The following is a 19,348-nucleotide window of genomic DNA, read 5'->3' as shown; positions in this document are numbered from 1 at the left end:
GTCAAGACGTGGGCAGACATGCAGACTGACACGACGAACCAATCACAGCTGGTTCTCGCAGCTGCAGGGCGGGACTCGTTGGGAGAAAGTCTATGGCCATATTACGCAGTCTAGACTGAGCATGGGTGTGGAACCCATGCATGCTTAATGTGTTTGTGTTGTGTGTGGGCCTTATAGAGGCCGGTCCAACAGTGTTTGTGCAGTGAATGACGTAAGGGTAAAAAATGAGTGTGTGGCTGTGCATACGTGACAGTGAGCGTGTGCCCGCCTAGTTGCTGCAGACTGAAAGGAGGATTACACATGCACATGTTGTAGTGCCAAAGGAAAGAGAAGACGCTGCTCTCCAACTAGCCAATCCACGCAACAGTGGTGGAGCAGGCCACACACACACACACACACACCAGCAGTTGTGTGAGTTACAATAAGAAAAAACAGAAATCACAGGTGGTCTTATCCATAAATTCAATCTACAGCCAATATCTTATTACTGGGGATGTGGGCTATAAATTGAGAAGTTGATCAATTGTCGCTACCCTATCTTGTCAGCAACAGCAATACTAGTCAGTTAAACGTATTATCTAAATTACACATTGACATAATTTGCTAACACACAGTCATGTCTTAATTTTTCCTTGAAAATCATTCACCTGTTACTAATGTTAACGCTGGTTAACTGCCGTGTCTGAGATGCAGCTGTTAATTGGCACTTGTAGAGATTTGCAGAATAATGTGCATTGTTGCATACTCACAATTCGGGGCACATTAAAAATAGGATTTATTTTATTTATTTTATTAGTCTTACTTTTTACTTTTTTACTTACAAACTACTGCTGCTAAATGTAGTTGTAGTTAGCCATTAAGCTCAGTTAACTGTGTAGCTAGCGGTCATATTAGCTCTCTCTGCCCAGATTGGGAGCTTGGAGCACCTGGGGAGTGTTGTTAATAAACGCACGTCCGACATATAATCAAAACTGTTATTTCTTTATACAGTATTTTGTTGGTATCTTCATTTTTGAAATTTTCAAACATAAATTCTTGCATATTGCACCTTTAAAGAAGTAAAAGAAGGTGCAGTGTATGTAACAAGTGTGCCACGAAGAGACATCAACAGATAATCACTTTGACAAATAATGTGAGAGGAAACTATTCAATGAGTCCTGGGAGGAATTCAAGCACCATTTTACTTGCCCCTAGACAGTCATTCTACCCTTTGACTGACCTTCTATTTATACTGAAACACAGAATGCAATCATGCCAAACCTCAACTCACATAACTCACTCTACACACTACTTAAAGTTTGCCAAGCTAGGCTAGCATTAACTTTATACACCACAGTTATGCTACACAGGTGCGAGGATAATATTTACCCTGTGATAGCAACATCTTTCAAAAGATAACAGCAAGGTAGCAGCGCCAGTCCAGTCAATAACCCACATTCATGTGTCAAACATTAACCTTGAACTTTGAGAAGGACAGACCACCAACAACAACAAAAGCATGTGACCCACAGTTACCTTGTCGAGGTGAAAGCACTTGACAGGCTGTCACATGGGGCATGCTCGTTTTTAGTAATCATTACACCAACCGGGAGGAGGAGGTGGGAAAAACAGAGGGAGGCGTCTTGGAAGGGAACATGTTGACATGTTCTAACCTGCACAGTTTATTGTTTACATGCTTGACTGATCTAACTAGCATAAATCTTCAGTCTCAGGGAATACGAGGCAGGCTGCCTGATAGTAACCTTGGCTGAGTTAGGAAAAAGTCACAGTTTGCTTTTTGTTCCACAGATCCAGGTTTAGTGGGTAGACCAGTTCTGCACACAGTTCACAACCTAAATTCTACTCACAGACGCTGTATTAGAATCTGCTGAGAGACTGTTGACTCAATTAATTGAGCACACACACACATGCACAGCACACTGAAGCAGCAGGGTGACATGGTCTCATGCTGGGTTTTGGCAGTTGCACAAAGGACATTTCTACATTAACGCGGCTAAATTTAAAAACCCATCTCTTCCTGTTCATACTGGTCTTTACATCCACACTATTTGCATCATAATTTTCACACATTGAAAGTGTGCTTTTCAAACGCAATCCCTGTCTAAAGCTTTATCCAAAACCTTGGCATGTGTTCACAGACTGTCTGTGTCTGCACGGACACTCCCTGTCGTTTGCTAATTTGCATAAATCCAAAAGCCACACATTACATGCATACACACACACATGTCAATACCTTTTAGTCATAATGGGGTTAAGAGTGTTTTTAGCTGACATCAAATAATGGTTTTATAATGGAACTGTCTGACAACTGGAACTGAAATATAAATACATATCAATGAGTATAAATAGTTTCTGAAACAGAATTACAGCAGTAGTCTATAGTCTAATGTTTTTAGTCTCACAGCATCTGAAACCAAGTGGAGCAACCAGACTGCATCTGTCCCTGTTTGTGAAGTAAGACATTGTTGTTTATCAGGTGATAGAGGTCAACCTAGTGTCTGTGTTAAGGTTATCAAGATGAGTTTAATTTATACACTGCCATACAAACTGTCAACACTACTGCTATTTAAGGGAGGATGTCATACAGAGTTTAAGTTCCCTTATTTAGCACTCATGTTGCCCCTCGAAGCTCCATCCCCGATGTCATTCCACCATATGTATCTCAGCAATCACACGCATCAAGTGTCAGACTCAGAACATGTTCAAATATAAAATTTAGCTGAATGTAAAATACATTCGGTTTGTGAAATGGGATGAGACAAACTAGATGTTCATTAGATGGTTTCTATTCCCTTCACAGACTGTGAATTTCTGTAGCTTTACAAGTATCTCATAATCCAGCACTGAAATTCAAACATCAATTCAACTGCGAGGGGAATAGTTCGACCTGTAATGACTTGATCATATTCAGAATTAACAGCTCAACAGACCATTTGAAGTAGGTTCCTTTGTGATCCGGCAGAGGGTGCTCTGAAAATGGTGCTATTGCATGATCTATTGACTTCATCAGTAAACTTAGCTAGTAATGTTATTTTGTTCTGTTGTGAAAAGTAGCAGTGAGCAAAAACCACCCTGAGCCGCGAATCACAACACTAGGTGTGCATCTGTCTGACTAGCGTGGTACTCTTGTTATCATTAACAAGATTATTAACTTTAGATTGAATCAGAAGACTGGACAAGTAAAGATCTGTAATGATTCTGAGCAAACCTGGGTAAAGATTTTTGGTTACCAGTGATCTGCAGCACTTGTTCCCTACCACCGGACCGTGAAGTGGAACGGACCACAGAAGATTCGCTTCCTGGCAACAGGAATATGATATTATAACACAAAAAAGCTGCATCTGCTGTTGCCCTATGAATGTTGGAACCAGCTAACATGAGAAAGCTTGACAGTTTCTTCAGAAGATGACGGGAGATGAAAGACGTGATGTGTGTTGACCTACTTTTAGACCCGACCCTTATTTCAGTCGTGACCCCCTCCATGCCAGCAGGTCCACAACAATTCTGTCCATATAAAAATGGCCTGTGATAGAAAAGCGGTTGGGAAGGGTTGGATACACATCTTGAGCTAACACAGGAGCTGTGTGGGACGATATTACATAAATAATTCAAAAAAGTGCTACCCTGACTGATGCAGTTTGCCACATTTTAAAAATGCAAATGCATCTAGGAACACAGTGACACACATTTAGTCTCTAACATTAGGTAGTGGGAACAGATGTAACATAAAAATATACCTAATCATGATTAGAAAACATATATTCTTGACACCTACCTCAAATTTTCAACCGGACTTATGACAGTTCAAGACACAAAAGCTATAAATTCTAAAAAAATAAAGTGGGTATTGGAGAACACCAGGCTTGACACAAGGAAAAATGTGTGTGAGAGTGTGACAGCATCGCACCACTGACAGCCAGCACCAAGCCAGCTGTTGCTAATATGATGGCTCAGATTAAGTCCAGACACTCCTTCCATCCTTCCATCACTCCATCTGTCCTCCTTTCAACACCCCCAACCCTGTTAACCCCCCGTCTCCAGTGACGATGGGACTAATGGATGGCCGTATGACCTAGATATACACCAATAGGCTGTCGGCAAGTACAGTAAGTGCATCAACAATGCACACTGCAACATACTGTAAATGGTGTGATGGAGAGAGTGGGCATACAGAAACACAAGCAGCAGACATTTCGTCTTCCATTTGCTCATTTCAACTACTGCTTCTCATTCTGCTGCTGCAGGATTGCTCACAGCCATTGTTTCTATCTTCACAACATCTACATTTTTAATTGTGTCCATTATTCACGCACAAGAAACACCAGAAACACTGTGTAGCTATTCATCTACTGCCACATCCTGTAAAACATTTAACTATTGCCAAGAAACACAACACAAATGTTTTCTTTCCAAACACAGTTTGGTATTTCCATCAACAAAAACGAGAAGGAAAATGAAAACTACTGGTGTAATAACATGTGATGGTCACAGCTCCAAGTTTTTAAGCTGCTTTTCTGATTGAGAAATGAAAGAAACAGCCTCAAACTTTTATTCAGAAGCTCTTAAAATCTTTAGGTGAATACAAACAAATTAAATATCAAAAACTGTAACTACTGTGGAAGAGGACATGAAGAAGGCAAAACTAGGTCTGCTGTTAGACAGGAGGCGCACAGGAGGCTAATTCAGTGACACTCAGTAGGCGGATGTGTGGTTTAGTTGTTCTATTCTGAGTCTGGCGGGGGTTGCAGGTGTATTTTAGGGAACTCACGTGGAGAAAATGCCTTCCAGCCAGACTTCCCAATTGATCTTACTTAAAATAGGAAATCCCCTTTGTTGTGTGGGGACTGCGGTGGTCCATGGCAAACCTTCCCTATACCACTGTAACCGCAATCTCCACCCTGTTCTACCCCAGCACGGCCCTCCTTGGTGCTGCTGTAATGTAAACAATTGTGCATCACGCGACTTGAGTTTAGACTTCTTGGCCAGTTCTGACATGAGGCGAAGGAGAGGGGCTGATTAAGGATTTGTCATTTGGGCAGAGTGCCTCCACTGTTCCTTGTGATTCAGGTTAGGCTACTAGGAGACACAACCTCCTTTTGTACACACAGCCGGTTCCTGAGAAACAGTGGTTTCTGTCAGGGAGAAGGGAAAATGCAAAGTAAACATAGCCTGAAAGTGAGACTGAAGTTTCCCTACAAGAGGGTGGGAAATGAGCTCAGATTCTGGCCCAGCCTGAAGGTGAAACGTCAGGGTGCAAGATTAACCAACAGAGCAAGAGATATGGCTACATCAAAACACAAGAACGGATCCAAAACAAATTGTGTATCATCTCTTCCTCTAGCGTCCTTGTGTGTTTGAGCGGGGACTTTTGTAATCATGAATCTACTAGGCTTTCCACGATTACAACACTTTCACACACGTGACAACATCGGTATTACATGATTCACCATCTTTTGACTAGAAAAGGAGCTCACTATCTGTAGAGTACTGTGTTTACTGCTATTCCAAACTGAACATTTCCTACGGCAGTAGCTTCACATTCAAAGAATTTAACTGGTGAAACACGGGGTAAACTTTTAGTTTAAGTAGGCTTGTCACAGGGAATGCAACGTGTCCAGTTAGCAATGCTATTGTTTGTCTAAAGAGCAAAACAATCACTCATTTTTTGATGCAAGTCAATTTTAAATGTCAGGGAGTAGTTTTATTCAGTCTGTTGGAGTAATGGAGCCAGAAGCAATCGTAGATGGAGAGCTGCACACCCGACTTTTCAGCCAGGTAACAAACTCTTTTCACCTCATTAACCAAATCTGATTATTGCCAAATGGGCATTTTGTTTTTCGCTTTAAACAAATCCTGAGCCATCATCTTGGCAGTCTACAGTCCTTATTCTTGTCTCATTACAAGTAAAATGTTACTTCACCAAGCACATTGCCTGAGATCTTGAGGAGAGGAAAAAAAAGAGCAGCAGTGTCCAAAATATCTATATTAATTACAGACATATGACCAACTTCAGACCCGAAGTTTGATTTTCTTTTTTGTAACTACACACAAATCTAATTAAAATAATCTGAAACACAAGGCTGGTGAATAGTCAAGCTAAGTTAGCTCAACCTAGAATCATTTTCATAGTTTGTATGTATTATTTTAATGACACAGTCATGTGCTCTGTTCTTGAACCTCTACGATTCACCAATCCTTTGCTCCAAGCACTGGAACCATGTTTGACCTGGTAGACAGTTCAAGCCAGCTGGCTGTCTATATGGTTGGATGGAGGCCAGCGAGGGCTGTGTGTGAGAACCAGCCTTGGGCAGGCCTAGCCAGGCTGAGCTGATGAATGCAGTGGTGCCAAGCATGGCCCATTTGTTTACATACAAATGTGTCAAACGCAGACGCACATGTACAGGCACAGAGAGAGAGAGACACTCCCTGAGCAATCACAACTATCAGAAGACTTTAATAATGTTCTTTGAGAGGCTGCAGCCATGACTTTGACTTGCACCGACACATCCCTCCATTGCTTTCGTTTTCAGGGTGTTCTTTCTCTTAGAACATCGTTGGCACTCATTGCACAGGACCGGTTCAACCTCATTAAAGATCATTATAGTGGATCAGTGGAATGAACCTGACACAGAAACAAATCTGACAGTACATGATGCATGAAAATCAGCATCTGCACACCGATTCCCACATTCAGACCATGCCAGAGGATTGGAGCTACACTGGGGTTGTTGTCAATAAACACGTTCGGTTGCAGCTATCATTTAAGCCTCTTTTTTTTCCAATGATAAATAAAGTCAGCATCATCTAAGAATTCTTCCTTTTTGAGTTTAGGTAAATATTCAAGAAATTAAGTATGCCTGGTCATAATATTTAATGATATTATTAAGAATTGTGTGATAAAAAAACACTACTTTGCACCTGTAGTAACTGCACACAACAGTGATTTTGCATGTTTTAGCTCCGTAAGTACATATTCCTCTGCTGCATTTTGCAATGCTAGCCGTTTCCTGTGATTCCTGTGAACATCCAAGCTGGCACTTTTATTTATACATGTGTTACTCAATCGTTATTATAATTAGTTTGCTGGACCGGCTCAACCACCTTAAATTCTCCTCCTATCACAAGTGAGACAGAACAAAAAAAATGTAGTAGGCAGTGAAGACAACATTGGAAAAGGCAATATAGAAAATGACAGCTCAAAGTGGCAGGACGAACTAATGAAAAGGTGTCTGGTAACATCAAAGCTGAAGATCAGAATCTCCTGTCTGGCTGTGAAAATCTGATTGGGAGAGGTACAGAGGTAAAGGTCTCTCCGTCCAATTTATTTTAAAGTGCCCTTCAGCATGGCACTTAAGCCCAAACTGAAAAAGGAAGGAATGTAGCAATGTATTTTGCATTTACGAGGCCAGCCTCTGTTTCCATTATGTACCTGTATGGGAGCACAGCAGGTTGTTGCTATAGGAGAAGAGGCGTCGTGCGGATGCTTTCCATGGTTAGATAAACAGGAAACAGAATGTACGTCCTTGTAACAGAAGATTGTGCTCATTAGGGGAGTCATGAATCTCTAAATTCCCCTCCATTCAATCTGGCTCTCGATTTTATTAGATTTTGTTTTCACTTATTATTTCAGCACCGAGGACTTGCCTTTTTAAGACTATCAAATCTATTCAGATCACTGGTGTTATGCCCTGCACGACTATCATTAACATTTTAAAATCTTTCTTTTAATGAGGTTTTCTTTTCTTGCCACACCTTGACTTTATCCTGATGGCTTATTGCAGGTTTAGGCAAGTCTAGGTCATATAAATAAACAATCAAGATCTCAGAGTAGAATAAAAAGTATAAATAATAAACAATCTATGCAGATTGAAGAGGAAAGTAAAACCCAACATCTCTATTGCTGTCGGAGTCACCTCTGGTATCAGTCAGTTGATTATCTCCATGCACATAAGAGATGTGGCATGAACTCCCACTGCAGGCTACAAGTAAGCTACCTGTGTCACCTTTTAAGTGTCTTTCAGTTTTTTCTTTTGAACATGTGCAAGAAGGCAGGGATAGATATTTGAACAATCAAAATTGAAAGCTCATTTCATTCACTTTTCTATTCAAAACTGCCCATAGCGCTCATGCACCAACAGAGCAGTTCATTTATAAAAATGCTTATCTAAAAGTTTGACAGTATCAACAAATGCTAAGGCACCCTGGTGTCATATCTTCCCATCCCCTCAGTTCTAAATGCCACGTCCACGTTTTCATTCCCAACACGAGTCCCAACAAAAGTCAAAGCGTGAAATAGCAATGCATCGCCCACTTCTACTTATCACACTGCACCTTGTATTATATATGAGGGCGATGCAAATTACATTCTTCCTTCTGCTCCACTTCAAGTCACTGCAGCGATTTTAAAGGCCCGGTTACATTATGACAAGGTCTTTTTATAGAGCAGAAAACCTCTGTGGCAGGAAAGGAAATAATAGGGTGCGGAGGTTGTGTAGAAAGAGAAAAGAAGCAGTAAATGAGCCTGTGTCTAATTAAGCCAGCAGAGGCTAGAGGCAGGGCGAAGTGTGGTCCTCAGGGGAGTGAGTGTAGTGAGGGCAGGGCTCTTCTGTCTGTCTGCAGGAGAGACAGGAGGGTGTGAGGGGCTGGGAGGAAGATGTCTGGCAGCAGAGACCTGGAGGCTGCCTATCGTGACTGGACAGAAGGAGGGTCATTAAGCAAGGGATGGTAGATGAAAAGGTGTCGGATAAATGACTACAATTAATGATGCTTAAGCAAAGAGCAGAGGGTAGGATCCCATTACAGACTCTTCAGACTGTAAAATACCATTTAATCAATGGCAAGTTGCCAAAGATTAATAAATGACTGCCAATATATCTCCTGAAGTAACATTTTATTTAAGCGGCATTTTAAATGGCAACTTTAAGAACATTTGTCGGATCGTCATTACTTCTGCAACAGCAACTGTTTTGGGGAAAAACAAACCTGCTGCCTCTACCTCCCCGTCAGCTCATGAGCTGGTTGTTAGCACAAATGCTGACTACATATTCTAAAAAAACTGAATAAAAAGAACGCTGTGGCTATAATTATAAAACTGCTCTGCCAGCAAAACTGTGGTGCAAAACCTATATGAAGTATTATACTTGGGGAAAAACTTTGGCCTCTCCTGAAGCTATGGAACTATATGAATGAACTAAGTGGAGGAGAGACTAGAGGTCCCAGTGAGATTTTGAATGAGTCACAATCTGAGTAATCGCACACCTACACAGGCATATTAAGCACACAACGTTGGTGAATGTTGTCGGCTACATACAGCTATTGTCTCTATTTTCAGTACATTTTCAGTCTACAGAAAATGCGAGAAGTAATGCGATGAATCACCTTAGATTGTAAAAGAGAATGTTTTGATGCCAGTTGACAAGCAGCCATCTTAAATGAATCCAACTGCATTAACTGGATCCATCTATAGAGAAACTGAAATATACTGGGTGAGACCCATGAGCTGCTACCCTCCTCTCCCACCTCCGATCACAGCACGGGACTCTTCCAACTCTTCTTCTTCCCAGCAAGGGGCGTTGAAAGAGGTGGAATAAGCCAACTTCACACCACCTCTCACCAAACTCCAAGCCTCTCATATCTGGGAAAAAAATAAACGCTTCCCCCCCCCCAAAAAAAAGAAAAGAAAAGTTGGCTGACCACTCCTGGTCTTGGCCTGCTGGGTGCTCTCACACCAGAGATGAATGGATACTGCCACAACAAGACTTGCTCATGATTTGTAAAACACTGAATGGGAAGTAATTGGGTCAAACTGCTAATTGTGCAAGTTCTACCCTCTGTCCAAACAGTCACTTGATAGTCGTGTCACAAGCCAGCCGATGAGCTAAATTAGCATAATGTAAAGAGGCTTGACTTCTCCTATAGATCAAATGACTGAACAACAACCAGTGCTGTTCTGAAATTATTAATGAAAATGCTTGAAGGGTTTTATGGACTTAAAGCCAAACAGTTCATCAACACAAGTACTGCCAGGATTAGTACCACATGCTAACATGTCAAATTATGGTGTTCCTGTTTACATACCGCCAACATGTCTAGATAAGATTTTCAGTGTTTGCTACAGGATGGCCACTAGTTAGCTGATCGCAGATGGTATCTTTCTCTCAGACTGATAAAAAAAAAAGTATGAAACGCTGAAATTGGTTGCCAAATAGACTTGGGTGGCAGTTAATATACCTGGGCGTCCTGCCCATGTAAAGTCTATGTGTGGAAACAGTGGTAAAGGCTTTGCTATGAGCTTGTAAACAAAGGAAGGAAAAACTGCAAAAACAGACAAGGTTCCAAAGGTTAGGAGAGCAGGTTTATTATTTTTGAGGTTATTTGATATTTTGGAGTGAAATTCATACAATTAATGCCATGGTGACTGTGCCTTTGCGAGCTTATCACCGTTCCCCACTTTTAATTCTTACTTTCCTGTTTACCTGTACTGATGAAGGTTCTGGTCAAAGGATCAACACTTCCCACAGCCTCTCCATCCTCCCTCTTTTCGGTCTACCACCTGCCCCCTTTCTGTCTCTTCGTCAATCCCACAATGATGGACAGTTTTATGCTTAAAGCTGGCAGCAGCTCCCAGGCTTTTCACTGGCAGCTATACAGGCTTAACCGAGCTTGAGTGCTAATCATATACTCAAGTCACTGGAGTGCATGTGCATAAAAAAGGATGCCACTTATAGCTAAGGATCATTAGCTGTACCCGCTGATCCTTTGAAGGGCTGTGGGGGCTGATCCCAGCTGAAATTGTGGGAGAGTTGGCATCCGACCCAGACACGTCATACGTCAATCAAAGAGCTGACACATAGGGACAACCATTCGTGCTCACATTCACACCTATGAGCAACTCGGAGTTGTCGAGATGGCTCTAAGACTCTGAGAAAACCCAGAGCTTACGGGGAGAGCATGCAAACTCGAGACTTAAAGGCCCCTGCTGGCTGGAGGGTTCGAACCCAGAACATTCTTGATCCCCTTTAAGGTTTAGTTCAACATAATAACGTGAAACATTTTTTCCACACTGTCCCCCAGTAAGGTTTCAGTTTAATTTTCCAAGGTTTGAGCTCTCAACTACATAGACTTTTATGGTGGCCATATGAAAAGGAGATTTATACTTCAATAGTAGTGTGTTACTTTTGGTGTCCTGATTGGTTCCCACTGTCTCTTTCACACAGGGTCAGATCTCACACTGGCTCCCTCTGTGTTGGACTCATTCAATGACACTTTGCTTTGCTGATCAAAAGAGACTGCTGGGTTCTCCATTTTCTGAAAATACCCAGCGCAGATGCTATTTAGCATTACTAGCACAGCAGCCCCCCTAATTCATTCTGCCTGAAAACCAATTTGGACCTAATTTTCCTTTAGATTCGTTTGAACAAGGCCAGGCCCTGAATGTATGACTAGTCTTTCACTGGCTCCAGGCTAACATTAGGTAAAACATATACACCTAAGATAATTTTGTGTTTTAAGCATAGCATTGTCCAATCCAATTCCTCTCACTGAGCCTTAAATCATAAATGCTATACTATGCTACATCCAGTAATATGTTGATCAAATGATAAGCATTAGACTCTCAAAAAAAAAAAAACAAGTATGAAAGTGACTTCCATATAGCTATCTATCTTGTTCTCCCTCTCCACAGTGAGTCAAAGTAAATCAGTCGTTAAAATGTTATGAACACCTAGTAGAGGTTATGTTATACTCCTTCGTCCTACTTTAACTAGCAGCACCTCTTTCATTCAATGAAACGCAGAGAAACAAAGTTAGGTTGGTGGAAAGACAGTTTTCCACCGCCTGCTCTTTCCAATTGTGTAAACCAACTTGTGTAAGCAGTACTAACTTCAAACTGTTGGTATAGGCTCAATGAAATGAACAAAGCCAGAGGGGATGGAGACGACGCTGTGCGCACAGTGCAAGCCTTATTAATGGAACACAGAACAGATAAGAGTACTATGTGGCCAATCAGTCAGCTGACAAACACAAACTACAAAGGTTAGAAAAGTGGAGTAGAAGTGCTTCTGGGTCTTTATGGTGATCACATACAGGTGCTCTTTGGGAGCTTCAGGTGTGCTCTGTTCATCTTGTAATATATCTCATTGGGGGGGTCATTGCTTGGGTGAAATATAGGGTTGATAGAAATTATAAAATGCAAGTATCCTTCAAAGACAATCCAAGGCACACCGTGGGATTGGTTGCAAAAAAATATATTTAAAATGACCAATGTGTTGCGACCAACATATCAAATTTTATATTTTTTATCAAGGCTATATTTCACCCATCCAGTGAGCACTTCACAAGATGGAATACATTATAAATCATGAGGTATCTAGACCCACAGAGTTTAATCTATAATTGTTTTGTAGCACTGGTTGCAGGGGGTACGTTTTGTTGTTTATTTAGTTACCTGATCATGATTAAAGGGCAATCTCTATGCACTGGGCCTTATTTCTGTTTCTGTTTTTTATATTGATCATAATATTCAATTTGCCATTTTATCTAGCTGTGATGGTAATGTTCCTACTGTGGTGGACCAGCACTCCTGAACACATGTGGAGGAAACACATTACCTTCACACTGTTGTAAATCTAAAAGTCTAATTTTGTGTCTGGCTTTTCAAGGCAGATGAAAAAAAATGAGGCTACAGTAGCCTGGGTGTGACCTGCAGGATACGGGAGGTTGAGACATTTTTCCTGGTTAATGTGTAATTTGCTGTTAAATCTCATGCGCTTCGTGCTGCGAACACATGCCAAGACAAACAGCTTGGGAATGGCTGAATCCAAACGCTTCCTGACTGATATGAGCAGGCAAGTGGTGTTTTTTCACAACTGCCACAGCACAGTCTGCTACCATCTAAGGGCTGTATGGAATAGCAAAGCAATATCTCCAAGTGACGGATATCAAAAGCAGAGACAGCATCGGTGTGATTTCCACACACCAAAAGAAACTTCTTTAAAGTACGAGGACTAAATTCATATGAGTAAGCAGAATTAGAACACCTGGTTTCAATCTTTAAACCCAAGGGACAGATGTGCTGAACAGTTGACTGCCTGCAGTAACTGTTTATACATCAAACCGACATGAATAAAGATACTGGTTAACATATGTTTCCAGGAGAGCCCAAAATACACAGTGTACTAAGGATGGGAGGCAAAAAAAGAAGCCAGTCATTAAACCTCCTCTACCACTGTATGAAAGATCACCATGTTCTCCAGGCAAACTGCCTGTTTTCAGGCTTTGTGTCCCTCTCTGAAGTATTATTCTTTAGCCAACTGTCCTTGTGCAACCCCAAACATTTACTCCCTCTAACCCGAATGAATCTGACACACCCTGTAAGCTGCTGATCTCACTTCTGTCAAACAGTTTCTTTTCCTTCAATGCTGAACTACACTCCAGCCTTGCTACACTGGCACACAACTGCTTACGCTGAAATGCAGAAGTCACAGAACAGCACAACTGTTAGCTTTACAGCGCTGTAAACGAATAGTGGCAGAGAGCAAGTAAACTTAAAACTGGCATTTAAACAGAAACTACATCTATTTCACACCTTAAGAGACATGCCCTAATTTCCATTCTGCTCAAAACGTGAGCTCTCCCTCCCGGCAACACTGGGTAAAAATGTGCTCGCATTTGTGTCAGATTTTGGAAGTAGACTGACGCCTGAGAGAAAACAGATAACCCTGTACTGTAACATATGAATGGCTCACACGAACCATTTGATTAAGTGAAGCTACAACAGATAGTGTAGTCTATTTAATCAAGCATATGCATTATTAAGACATTAAAGAGCAGACCAACAGGTGAGCGCTCAGCTTACCTTTCACCTGAGCCGCAGGAGACACAGCATCCAGATGCCTTTGTTGGAGCAGCCTGTCTCACCTGCAGAGATACAAAAGTAAGAGTAAGGTTTCACTTTAAATCACTCAGTACAAACTGACTAACTGGCTCAGTCCTGGTGTCTCTCCTTCCCATGCTCCTCCTGGTCGCACTACTGTGAGAGAAGGGCGGAGCCCCACCTCACCCAGTCCCAGTCCTAAGGGAGCTGCCAACGTCCCTCCGGGCCGAACGTACATGTCTGTTTGCCATCTGCACACACACCACTGTAAGTCAGTTACAGGTATAGTAGTCTCCAGCTGAAGCAGTCTACTGCAGATCAAACCCAATAAAAAAGGTAACTGACAGAAACAGTGTAGCTCAAAGCATTTTTATTGAGAGAAACCGGATTCCATTCAGTGTACGAGTTAACTAAGTCAACAGACTCACAGCAGCAGCTAACCATACTCAAACACATTTAAAACACACTCTCATATAAATGGAGGACTACTAGTCTTAAACTTGACAAATACACACCCTGATTGGATGTGAATCCAGGAAGACTGAAGGAATCTCACTCCTGCTTTGAAGAAACACACTTATCGTTTAAATTTGAACTTCTACTGTCATTCTAATTGGGTGTACTTGACATGTACTGTAATGTTAAAGGCGTAAAATGTTGTTTTCAACACCCCATTCTCGCTGACTTTTGTTTTTCCTTGAAATGCCTCTTAATCCTGCCCGCGCAAAGAACAATGCATTCTTCAACAGCTGGGACGTGTGATAAGCCACAAATCCAAAAACCAAAACAACACACACACATCAATTTAAACAGCGGCAAGCAAGCACACACACATTCCTCTAATAGACAACAAATACATTCATATCATTCTGTACAGATGCAGAGTCACATGCATCAATATTGTAACCGCTCAACCCAAAACAATTCCATATCGCACCAGAAAACACACATTTGCTCTGTAGAGGTTTGTCTACGAAATGTCATGTATATTTTCCCCAGGATCATTATAACGCTGATGTTTTTGTTGGATCATTACTACTTCACAGGTAAGAAAAAGTCACTAACAAAAGAATACAAGATGTCCAATTCCCTGACTTCACCAAGGTTTTCAGTAACTTTATAAAACCTGCATAAAAGCAAACACGAGCAAAATAACTTAATAATCATCAGCTCAAAGAGAGGATTTGGCATGGATCTTCATGGATAACACCGCAGTTAATTACTGACACTCCAACAAGTGTTAAATGTTGGGCAGCAAAGGTGGAATCTATGCCTTTAAATGCCATTGCTGAGCAACGGAGGAAGCCATAACACTTGAGTACGGTCTAACCTAAATAAGAAGTGAACTGAGAGAGATTCCCTGAGCTGACAGCGCTCGAGGGGCAAAGACAAAGGGGGTAGGCAGTGCAGTGGAGATGGGAGCCAAACATAGACAGCAACTAGAGGAAAACAGAAAGACGTGAACAAGAGGGAGGGAAGGAGTCATTTAAAGATCGTCCCAGAGGGGCACTGAATCCTCAAAATAATCAAACAGCACTAATTTCCATTCATGTATCCATTTAATCATACACAAAAGAGGGATTTGTCTGACGTGCAAATATATGGCACAAGAATAACATAATGTACAAGAAATGAGATGTGAAGGAAGACACTGTGACCCAGAATGTGGCATGGTTTATATGGAAGGACTCCAGAACTACACCACGTTCTGATACACACTCCAAGCTGTCCTACATTTTCTCATTCAGACCAGAAGTTTAAGTATCTGTTCTCAAGACAGATTCACAACAAAATAAAATAAGCTAGTGCCACGCTGTGGTGGTGCTGCAAGAGTTGCCTTTACCACATGACATGTATTGTGTCCAACAACGTGTACCCACAAATACAACATTTGAAAAATTTATTTGATGACACACAGAACCAGGCGTGTAGAAGCTACTTGCCACTAGCTTGTGGGTTTGTCTTGTACTTCCTACTCATCACTTCAAGTAACTGGGCCAAAACACAGCAAGGGAAAAATCAGGCATACTAGCCCTGCAATTGAAAACTATATAGTTATGAATTGGTGAAATATTGCCAAATGCATATTGTGTAACAAGCGCTCTGCAAGCATTACGACTTAGTAACATTTACATAAGAACGCTGTGAGCTCGCCAACTTTCCCAGCAGAGAGCCAAGACTGACTCAGAGGAGGGGTCCAGGCCAAATCCTGCCCACTTGATTTATAGTTGTGTCTCTGGCTTAATTAAGGGAAACAATAGGAAGGGAGTGAATAATTAGTTGAGGCTAGAATTAGGTGCTCCAACTTTAATAATTGTAGCGGCTAGACAGTGAGGCAAAACTGATGTGTGATAACAACTGGCTGATATTCCTCCTGACATTAGATTTTAATGATCTCAGATTTACGAAAGTCCTACATCGACATTCGACCATCTACACTGTTTGAAACTCTGCACATAATTATTCAGATTCTTTCTTTAGTTCATTCAGCTCGTTCGGAACTATTAGTCTGAATATAATTTTTTGTCCTTATTTAACCTGTCAAACTTATTCAGTTTTGGTTTTTACCTATTTTTCTAAAGGTTGTGTAGTTATCAATCCTCACTTGTACCTTTATATTGTGTGCACTTGTTCATAATCTCAAAAGGCCAATGCTCAAACACAACAGACCTCAACCAATCATAGTTTGCTCAATAAATTCAGTGTGTGCAATGGAAACAAACAAGCCTTGACCATTAAAAAACCCATTAAAACCCTCGTATTAGCAGCCACCCCCACTTCAATCTCTATTAATGCATGCCCACTTCGCTTAATGTTTTCTTCAGACAGGCTGAAGCAGGGTGCACAGGTCTCCGCTGTGATGGCAGACAGTTGTCAAAAGCCAATTATGCAGTCAATGTCTGTCTTTCTATTTTCCGTTAACTGATTATCAGGCAAAGCCCTTCATCTGCTCCCAGATCTGAGATTCTAATCCAAGTGGATAAATGGAGGCTGATATTTACAAGTGGCCCTAGGTACGCTCGGATTGTTTGTCATGGTAAGCCGGAGCAAACAGACAAACAGACCGTAAACTTAATCATTTTCCCTGTGTGAAGGCAGAGAAATCAGAAGCATGAGACACAGTGACACAAAGTGAGCACTCCCTGTTCTTAGCAGATTAGACTTCACAGGAATGGTACTGGATCTGAGGACGCTTACCCTCAAGTGCACTCAAATACCTTATCGACCAATTAGTGCTCATCACATGCCCTCCTACCCTGGGGCCCGTTGCATGTGCCATCGGGTCTAGCTCTGGGTTGTCAAAATAAAACTGATAAGCAACTGATCTACGGGATCCAACAACATAGGGGAACAAAAACATGGTCGAATAGCTTAACTTGCAAACTGCACCGTAGAAATAAACAGCTGTCTAACGGTGTCTTTTACATTTAACTGGGTGCGTTGTGTGGGCAGCTTCACTCTTAGTAAAGTAAACGACATCTTTATTGTCACTCTGGTAAAATGGCTGGCTTTGGAAACATGCGGCTGAAGGTGTATGTTAATTATAGATAATGCACCGCTGTACGCTACTTTCATAACAGCTTTTATTACCAACGTCTGTACCATTTTGCTCTGACAAAGCCCAATTATTAGAATAGATGTTGCTTAACTTAATGTCCACTGTTGTCAGACATCCACTTGATAGAGAGCCCAACATTCTTCATACTAATTACCAACATATTAACTATGAAATGGCAATTTATCTTCATACGTGTGGTTCTGGGTGGCCGGATTATTAAATAAGGTGGTGATTACCGGGTTTCTCATTAAATGTTACCGACCTAAAGCACAACTGCAAAACAGCCTGGTAAGAGTTATATACTACGAGGAGTGGAGAGGGTGTCTTAATCCCTGTTTTATACAGGACACATGGGACAAATACCAGTAAAATACTGAATAGATTTTAGTTTATTATTATCCCCATTCAATTGCCCTCTCTTGCCCTTTTCTCTTCTTATCTCTACTGGGAGTCAGTTAAATAACATTTTAACATCAGTATCATTCAATTAAGTTTCCATCCCTAATATAAATGCCTTTTTGCCAAAGTCTGGTAGTGTCTGACCTGCGCTGAACCCAGGGTGGGAAAAAAGCTGTGAACCCAGTCAGATCAGCCATGAGTCAGCCTCACTGATCCTGAAGGGGGTGGAGAAGGTATATTTTTTGCGCTGCACTTCTGCACATCCACTGCTTGACAATTTACATGTGGTGAGCACAGCAATGTCCGCATATATATCAGTCACAGACAAACAAATGCACATCACGTCGGTATTCTTCTCATATTTGAATGTCTGCATCAAAATAGGATGTAGGTTAAAAACCACAGAGCCATCGCTCATGATGTTTATCACCTAGTTTATACAAATGTAAGTGGATCATCCATTTTAAAAATAGCCAGCTGTGTTTTGTATGTGGACCGTGTGTGGAAATTATCAGCATGATTGAAAGAGGACACTGATCAATTACAAAAAAAAACAAAAACTGCTTCAATGTCAAAACCAGTGGAGCAGTGCAGCAGCAACAACAAAACCATCATCACCTGGTAGTAAAGGAATTCTCTGACATTTTAGAAAAAAAAAAACCAAACACACACTTGTTTGCTCCCATGCCGGGAGTCAGATGGGAAGATCGATACCAATTTCATCTCTTTGAATTCAGTCTTGAGATCAAACCAAGACATGTTTATCCAAGCACAAAAGAGCGGAAGCAGGCAGGAAATGCTAGGAGCAGATAGACACGAACACCGACGGGAAAGAGCACAGAGAAATGCATGTTGCAGCAGCGGTTAAAGAGGTTTCAATGAAAATATTTGATTCGTTTCCTGTGTGGTACCTGGGCACTGCTGGAAACTACTGTAGCCATGGCCTCTGTCATTGTTAAAGCAGTTTTACAGTCACCTTTGTTATCCATGGGGTGATGTCTGTAGCCCCACATAGATTTGAGGTAGGATATCACTTTAAGACCGAGATCCCATGTCATGGAAACCATCCATGCTCTGAAACCTGAGGTCTTTCAAAAAGGTTAAGGCAAAGCTTGCTTTCTTGGAGCTGGTTGGCAAAGCCAGCTAGGCCTGACTGTCACAAGTTTCCTTTTAGTGTAATCTAACACAGTGTCACTTTCTCCCCTCACCAGACCACTCCATTAGGAAACCAGAGACAACAAACAGTACACAGCCTCATGAATACAATGATGAGCTGGAGTTTTTTTCTAAAGCAAAGTACTAGTTACTGTGTGATTTGTCTGTTCTAAATAAAATGCCATTACATAGAAACCTTAGCGGGCAGATGCCAAAAATTAGAGCCAATCTGACAGAGTCAGCAGAGAGCATCATGATGACCCTCCAAAGAGGGCTTTACCAGGCTGACGTTAAAACCATGACATAATCAAGCCTCTCAGCATCTCATCTTTCATAACATAACACTCAATGTAACAAAACAA

The 19,348-nt window shown here is 41.4% G+C and overlaps 1 protein-coding gene across 5 annotated transcripts in view; it reads right to left on the bottom strand.

Annotated features, from left to right (window-relative positions):
* osbpl5 (oxysterol binding protein-like 5) overlaps positions 1-19,348 on the bottom strand; it is a 43,435-nt gene that overhangs the window by 17,729 nt on the left and 6,358 nt on the right. For all 5 annotated transcript variants that reach the window (XM_030426042.1, XM_030426045.1, XM_030426043.1 and 2 more), the window contains exon 2: positions 13,856-13,917. The gene's annotated coding sequence lies outside the window, so the exon portion shown is untranslated. The remainder of the gene's footprint in view (positions 1-13,855; positions 13,918-19,348) is intronic.

The sequence above is a fragment of the Sparus aurata genome, chromosome 8, assembly GCF_900880675.1.
Source record: "Sparus aurata chromosome 8, fSpaAur1.1, whole genome shotgun sequence".
Taxonomy (NCBI): domain Eukaryota; kingdom Metazoa; phylum Chordata; class Actinopteri; order Spariformes; family Sparidae; genus Sparus; species Sparus aurata.
This window is presented reverse-complemented; position numbering and strand designations above follow the sequence as displayed.